Below are 7,710 nucleotides of genomic sequence, written 5' to 3'. Positions count from 1 at the left end.
ATACCAGAACCATAACATTTAGTTATTAACTAAGGGTAATTAATGGTTTGGTATCTGAAGGATTTAACTATGAATTCTTTGGAGGTTTTGGCAACAACCACTTTTGAATGACATCAACACAGACAATTTGGTGAAAATAAATGATACATTTATTTAAAACTAACTATTCTAAAACAAACGGCATCAACAAGGATCAGTACATTTACAGTGAAGACTGGGTATCTAGTGTGTGTGTGTGTGTGTGTGAGTGTGTAAAAAGGGGAGGAGAGTAATGTGTGCACGCGCTTGTGCGCGTGTGAGGAGGCGGGAGTTGTAGTTTCAGTTCTCCTATAGAGAACAAAGCAACTAAAATGGCGCCGACTTTAAACAGTAGAGCAGCGCGACTGTGTTAATTAGCTCAGCTGGTTTATTCCAACGTGGTCAGAACAAAGAGTAATGGAGCTGGCTTAATAACTAAAAATTAATGTGATGTGTCTGAGAATGGGGAAGACTACAAGTTGTCCATTAATCAGATAAATAAAAGATGGTGGCATGCACAGCAAAGAGAACTTTGTATGTACAAATCTTGATGAAGATTATGAAAATAAAGTTAAACACATTCAGAATGTATTAACAGAAAGCTTGGTTAACTCTACAGTTCAAATAACTTTGCCCTTTTATAAACTATGCCCAGCGTTAAGAGTCTCACGTGTTGAGGATTTGGGGTAGTGTCGTCCTCCCTGAATTCTCCTGGAATTAGGAGGGAATTTCCACCGCAGGCTCCTCGTTGATTAAACGACGTCGTCCAGGTGTGCTGGGGAATCGTCCAGGAACGCGAGTCTCGTTCACGGTTTAACAACAGGGAGTTGATCGCCTTTGTTTCAGTCCGTGTGGCCGCGTTAGCAAGCTTGATTGAAGTCGTTCGGTGAATCTGTTGTCGCGGTAACGTTGATCGGTTGCTGGTTAGATTGCACCATAACTCGGGCTCGTTAATTAAGTAATACGACTTTCAGCTGTTTGCCGTTAGTCGTTGCAAAGTTCGCGTGTTCTCAAAGAAAAACCGGAGAGAGAGGAGTGGCGGAGCCTCTCTTTAATAGGTCTAACCTATGTGTCGGTCAAACCAGAGAGAGAGGGAGATATTACGGAGCCTCTCTTTAATAGGTCTAACCTATGTGTCGGTCAAACCAGAGAGAGAGGGAGATATTACGGAGCCTCTCTTTAATAGGTCTAACCTATGTGTCGGTCAAACCAGAGAGAGAGAGATGAATGGCTGTTCAGGGTATTTAAACACCTGAATTGTAGACACACCCTTACTTCCGTCAAAGCAAGCTTGTTCCATGTGTTGCCAGTGGTACTGCCACCTGCTGGTTTAGCATGGTACCTACATTCCCCCCTTGGTCTTCAGACTGGGGCCGATGTCACAGTCCTGAAGAGCACAAAAGGTTATCCATGCAGTCCATGTTCCCTGTAGCATCCACTGGAAGGTGATCAATTCCATGAGTCAAGTTGTCCATCCCGCTCATAGCATGATCCATGAGATGGCTGGGAGACGCTGTAGAGACACATCTGGGCAACAAGTTCACTACTGGGCAGTTCTTGAACAGTAACTAAGGTTAACCAAATCAAGAAAAACAATGAAAGGATACTAATGCATGGCTTAGATTTCTCTTGGCTTTACAATAAGAAAACAAGGTCACATGCAGGATTAAATGCCTTTGATGGAGGAGAGGAAGTACATCAGGCATGGAGAAAGGTGTGGAGTTAGCACATGTTTGTGTTAGTCTGTTGGCTGGAACAAACCTAACAATGTTTAAAGTGAAGGATCTCGTTGGACCACGACGGACATTTGGGTTAATGTCTAGTTAGAGTGTGGTTCCTTGTGGGATCTAAAGGTAATTGTAAATTGTAAAATGTAAATGGGGGTTTAACTGAGGTGTAATGCCTCATCCTATCTTGTGACAGTGAAGTATTTAAACAACCAAAATGCATTTCTAATGCTGCTATTGCTAAGTGTAGACTTGAGCATCAGGAGCTGTCATCATGCACTAACTAACATCTCTAGTGGTCCTGAGGAATAGTTATGCAATTTATGCCAGACTTATTCGCCAAGTCTGCATCACAGTGGTAGCGGATGTGCTTTCCTATATTCTGTGCACATTTGAGAAACGGTTTCACTAGTCTTGTTAGACAAAGCTGGACTGCCATATAGCGTCTCAAAAGTTAATAGCTCTTGCTATGCTGGTAGAGAAGAGAATACAAGATGTGTGAGGGGTAAAATGTAGTATAGCAGTTAGGAGGTAACGCCGGGTACACCCCCCTTAGTAAAGAACCTATTGCAAAAGTACAGAACTGTGAGCGGAGATGATGCCAGGAACATCTCCCTTTAAAAGATCAGAGATCTGGAAACATAGCTACATGTTTACAGGCTGAAGGTTTACATGTAACTTCGTCAGTTCTACCTCCTCCTGGCTCAGGCTGGAGGTCCACTAACTGATCCTTATCTATGGCTGTCCCCCCTTCCACTGGTTCTGCCTCTCTTTCCACCTCTTGGCTCTGTCCCTGTGACGAGAGTAGTGAGAGGGGCCTGCAGAAAGAACAGTGTCTGAATTTACAGGGAAATCATAGGGAGGATCTTGGAGCTCTTTGGAGTCTCCTTCAGGCAGACTGGGCTGCACAACAGTCTCCCAAACTGTCTGCGTGGTCTTTCTGATCTCACGCATCGACAGGTCACCTTGGCGTGCTAAAAGTGTGACATGGGTTCTCACACAAGGTTGGAGATTGTGCAAAAATAGGGATTTGAAGGTTCGGTCTTCTGTGAGACCTGGTCCATTTCTTCCCTGGAAAAATGTTTGTTTCAAGCGATTAAAGTAATCCCTGGGATGCTCTGAACGCTTGTGCTTAATTTTAATGGCTGACATGAATGCTGACGCTTCGTCAAAATAAGGGGAATACTCCTCAGCGAGGGCTTTGCATAGCTGAGTGTAACTGTCCCTAATGGAAAACGGCTGTGATTCTATGAATGTGCGAACTGATCTAGAGGTGGTTTTCCAAATCAGCTTCACTTTCTCTCGTTCTGTTGCATAAGGCAAGTCCGAGAGGCTACACTCAATTTCTTTGAGGTAGTCTTCAACATGGTAGTTTGACCTTGCTGGGTCGAATGGCTCCATGTCCTTGGCTAGTGAATCTAGTAACTTTAACCGAGGGAAATGTTCAAGGACATGTCTATTAGAATAGGAAGGTGGACCTTCACTATCCAAGTGGTGTAACTCTTGGTCAATAGGATGCCTACTGCCTCCTATCTCTCTGTGCCTAGGTGGCAGTAATGAGCCTTTATGCATCTCAAGTTGAGAAATATCTGTATTTCTCCTTGAGGAAAAAGCTGTAGCATGTACGTCACTGTGCCAGCCTGTGCGTGGGTCAGTGGAATGATGCTCAGCGTTTAAGTAAGGCCTGTTATCTGCTCTACCTGGTGAGACGTCCCTTGTCTGTACGTTCTGCCAGTGGTGTACATCAGCATGCCTTCTGCCATCCTGCTTTGTGTCTATAGGGGGCAACAGTGAGCCTTTGTGCATCTCAAGTTGGGAAATTTCTGCATTTCCTCTTGAGGAAATAGCTGGAGCATGTACGTCACTGTGCCAGCCTGTGCGTGGGTCAGTGGAATGATGCTCAGCATTCATGCAAGGCTTCTTAACTGTGGTACCTAATGAGATGTCCCTGGTCTGGACATCATGCGGAGGATAATGGTCACCAGCATGCTTTCTACCTTCCTGGTCTCTGTCCATAGGGGGCAACAGTGAGCCTTTGCGCATCTCAAGTTGAGAAATACCTGCATTTCTCCTTGAGGAAGAAGCTGGAACATGTACGTCACTGTGCCAGCCTGTGCGTGGGTCAGTGGAATGATGCTCAGCTTTTAAGTAAGGCTTCCTAGCTGCTGTACCTGACGGGATGTCCCTGGTCTGGACATCATGCAGAGAATAAGGAGGGTCAAAAAAAACATAGCAGGATTAGTTTTACTCTTTTTGTTACTCAAGAGTAAGGGGGCAGAAGCTAGGGACGAGTAAGAGGGCTCTGCTGACTCGTAGCAAGAGGATGCAGACAGGGCATCTGCTCTAGGAGGGTGATTCTCCACAGAGGCTTCACTTTGAGCTTCAGAAGCTGAACCGTCAGTAGTATCATATGGATACTCTGAGGAAGAACTAGTTGCATCTAATCTAAGACTCATGGGGACTGGAGCCGGGGCCTTAGGATGTATGACAGGTGCATCATCACCTGTGGAGTGCCGACTATATGGGCTTTCTACTGTAACTAATAAAGAAGGTCTAGAGGTGCCAGATCTAGTTGCAAGGAAATCTTGCGCTCTCGCACGAGCAAGCTCACTCTCCCTTTGGAGGCGGGCAGTTTCTGTTAAGCCCGTGTGACGTTCACTTACGGTGAGCACGTCATTCAGCGCATGAGTGGTCAGTTGGAGGTTGTGGCGAAGGCTCTCAACCTCAGAACTGAGCTTAGCAGTATCCTGTTTGAGGAGTCTATTTTCCTTGCGTAGTGCCTCTACTTCTAAGCGAGCCTGCTGCTGACATAGAAGGAACATTTTAAAAACTACATCTGGAACGGTAGGGGTCTCCTCAAAGGAGTCCTTTAGAGGTTTGTCAACATCCTTCCTAGCTGGTTCAAGCATCTGAAGGAGCTGAAGCAAAGATTGACAAGTATTCTGTTTTAGAAAAGCCATGGTTAGTCTAAATGTACTTATAGACTAGCTCAAAAAAAGGGACAAAATCAAGTCAGCTTCAGTACAATCTGGCTTAGCTATTGTGCCAGGACCTTGTGTCTGGGCAGGTAAAAAGGGTAATTACCTAGGTGGACAAGCCAAATTGAAACTGGGGTAAAAAGAATTGTGCCAAAGGTGATTATGGTCTCTGAAACTAAACACTAGCACACTGGACCAAAGACTGCAACAGTGAAGTTATACAAAGACAGTGAATTCTGATAACTGTGCTAAATAATTATCCTAATACTTCTGCAGTACAGGGGAAATCAGTGGGATGCCACACAAATTAAAGCAACTGAATTACTATTGAAGTAATCAGAAATTAAATGAGTAAAATAAATATACTGATCTTCAGTTGATTGCTCAATGAATGTGAATAGTAACCAAATGGTAATCAAATTAGAACACTATCACCAAACTGTAGTTACCAAGTACTAGCTTTCCTCTATAGGAAGACTTGGGAAGCGCTCTGGCGCCCTCTTCTGGCGAATTTGGAGATGGTCCTATTCTAATGGCTTGAAAGCCTGTGATGTGAAAAATATGGTTGATATCAAACAAATATGGTTGAGCCAGAAATCTCCCTCACGCAGGGGCACCAATTATGTAGGGGTTTCACCTACTAATCCTTTAAAGTAAATATAATTTGTTTTACCTTAATTATTAATCAGTCTCATTAATTTAGAATCAGTCTCATATTCTAATTATACCAGAACCATAACATTTAGTTATTAACTAAGGGTAATTAATGGTTTGGTATCTGAAGGATTTAACTATGAATTCTTTGGAGGTTTTGGCAACAACCACTTTTGAATGACATCAACACAGACAATTTGGTGAAAATAAATGATACATTTATTTAAAACTAACTATTCTAAAACAAACGGCATCAACAAGGATCAGTACATTTACAGTGAAGACTGGGTATCTAGTGTGTGTGTGTGTGTGTGTGAGTGTGTAAAAAGGGGAGGAGAGTAATGTGTGCACGCGCTTGTGCGCGTGTGAGGAGGCGGGAGTTGTAGTTTCAGTTCTCCTATAGAGAACAAAGCAACTAAAATGGCGCCGACTTTAAACAGTAGAGCAGCGCGACTGTGTTAATTAGCTCAGCTGGTTTATTCCAACGTGGTCAGAACAAAGAGTAATGGAGCTGGCTTAATAACTAAAAATTAATGTGATGTGTCTGAGAATGGGGAAGACTACAAGTTGTCCATTAATCAGATAAATAAAAGATGGTGGCATGCACAGCAAAGAGAACTTTGTATGTACAAATCTTGATGAAGATTATGAAAATAAAGTTAAACACATTCAGAATGTATTAACAGAAAGCTTGGTTAACTCTACAGTTCAAATAACTTTGCCCTTTTATAAACTATGCCCAGCGTTAAGAGTCTCACGTGTTGAGGATTTGGGGTAGTGTCGTCCTCCCTGAATTCTCCTGGAATTAGGAGGGAATTTCCACCGCAGGCTCCTCGTTGATTAAACGACGTCGTCCAGGTGTGCTGGGGAATCGTCCAGGAACGCGAGTCTCGTTCACGGTTTAACAACAGGGAGTTGATCGCCTTTGTTTCAGTCCGTGTGGCCGCGTTAGCAAGCTTGATTGAAGTCGTTCGGTGAATCTGTTGTCGCGGTAACGTTGATCGGTTGCTGGTTAGATTGCACCATAACTCGGGCTCGTTAATTAAGTAATACGACTTTCAGCTGTTTGCCGTTAGTCGTTGCAAAGTTCGCGTGTTCTCAAAGAAAAACCGGAGAGAGAGGAGTGGCGGAGCCTCTCTTTAATAGGTCTAACCTATGTGTCGGTCAAACCAGAGAGAGAGGGAGATATTACGGAGCCTCTCTTTAATAGGTCTAACCTATGTGTCGGTCAAACCAGAGAGAGAGGGAGATATTACGGAGCCTCTCTTTAATAGGTCTAACCTATGTGTCGGTCAAACCAGAGAGAGAGAGATGAATGGCTGTTCAGGGTATTTAAACACCTGAATTGTAGACACACCCTTACTTCCGTCAAAGCAAGCTTGTTCCATGTGTTGCCAGTGGTACTGCCACCTGCTGGTTTAGCATGGTACCTACATCTGGCACCAAAAAACATGCCACAGTCCCCATTCTGTTGCTCAGTTTGAACTGCAGTCTTGGCCATGTCTACATGCCTAAATGCAATGAGTTGCTGCCATGTGCCATTTAAGTACTCTACAAACAGGTGAATCTTCATTCTGCATTTGAAAACCTCAAGGAATTCTGCAGCCTGAACAACAAGTGGAAGATTGTTCCGTGAGACTTTAAGCATGGCATTTCAAGCTGAGCCATACTTGAGAATCGGAGTTCTCGAGATACGAACCGGGCTTTGACTATGGTCTTCATGTAGAGAGAGATTGTTCCATTTTTGGCTTTGTAGACAAACATCAAGTACATGAATGTTACTACATTTTTCTTATTGTATAGGCAGCAACAGGATTATACATACAGAATACATACACTAAATTGCCAAAAGTATTCGCTCACCTTCCTTGACTCACAAATGAATATAAGTGAAATCCTCCCTGCCAACATGTCCACATGGGCCCCACATGTAATTTAACTGGGCAGTATGGGTTTTATCTGGGCATGGGCTTAGAGCGGGTTTTTTTAAGGATTCTATTTGGGCCCCAGTTGAGTTACATTTGTGGGCCCCATTGGGGTTATAAATCCCAGACCCAGCTGATTTTTGAAACAGCCTAATATTTTAAAAACGAACTTTTTTTTTTTACCTCAGCTCAAGCAAATGATGGTAGAACTGGATATTTCTCTGGTACAGAAACAAATAAATTGCATGTTGATATAGTTTAACTTGTGAAGCAGTTATAATAACTAAATTCATTCAAAATGTTAACATAAAGTTAAAACAACAAAGTTAATGTACCTGCTTCAGATTTATGGAATAAACCATTGCCTCGCCTCCTCTCGTGTGCCCCCGTCCCCAACGAAAGTCTAGA

At 43.3% G+C, this 7,710-nt stretch overlaps 1 long non-coding RNA gene across 1 annotated transcript; it reads right to left on the bottom strand.

The window, feature by feature from the left end:
• Positions 1-388: 388 nt before the first annotated feature.
• LOC143475227 (uncharacterized) lies at positions 389-6,805 on the bottom strand. Its single transcript, XR_013120957.1, has 2 exons — positions 6,659-6,805; positions 389-6,530 (listed from the first exon to the last, which is right to left on the bottom strand). It is a non-coding gene; the product is annotated as an uncharacterized LOC143475227 (long non-coding RNA).
• Positions 6,806-7,710: the final 905 nt, after the last annotated feature.

Source organism: Brachyhypopomus gauderio, chromosome 14 (assembly GCF_052324685.1).
Source record: "Brachyhypopomus gauderio isolate BG-103 chromosome 14, BGAUD_0.2, whole genome shotgun sequence".
In the NCBI taxonomy this organism is placed as follows: Eukaryota; Metazoa; Chordata; class Actinopteri; order Gymnotiformes; family Hypopomidae; genus Brachyhypopomus; species Brachyhypopomus gauderio.
This window is presented reverse-complemented; position numbering and strand designations above follow the sequence as displayed.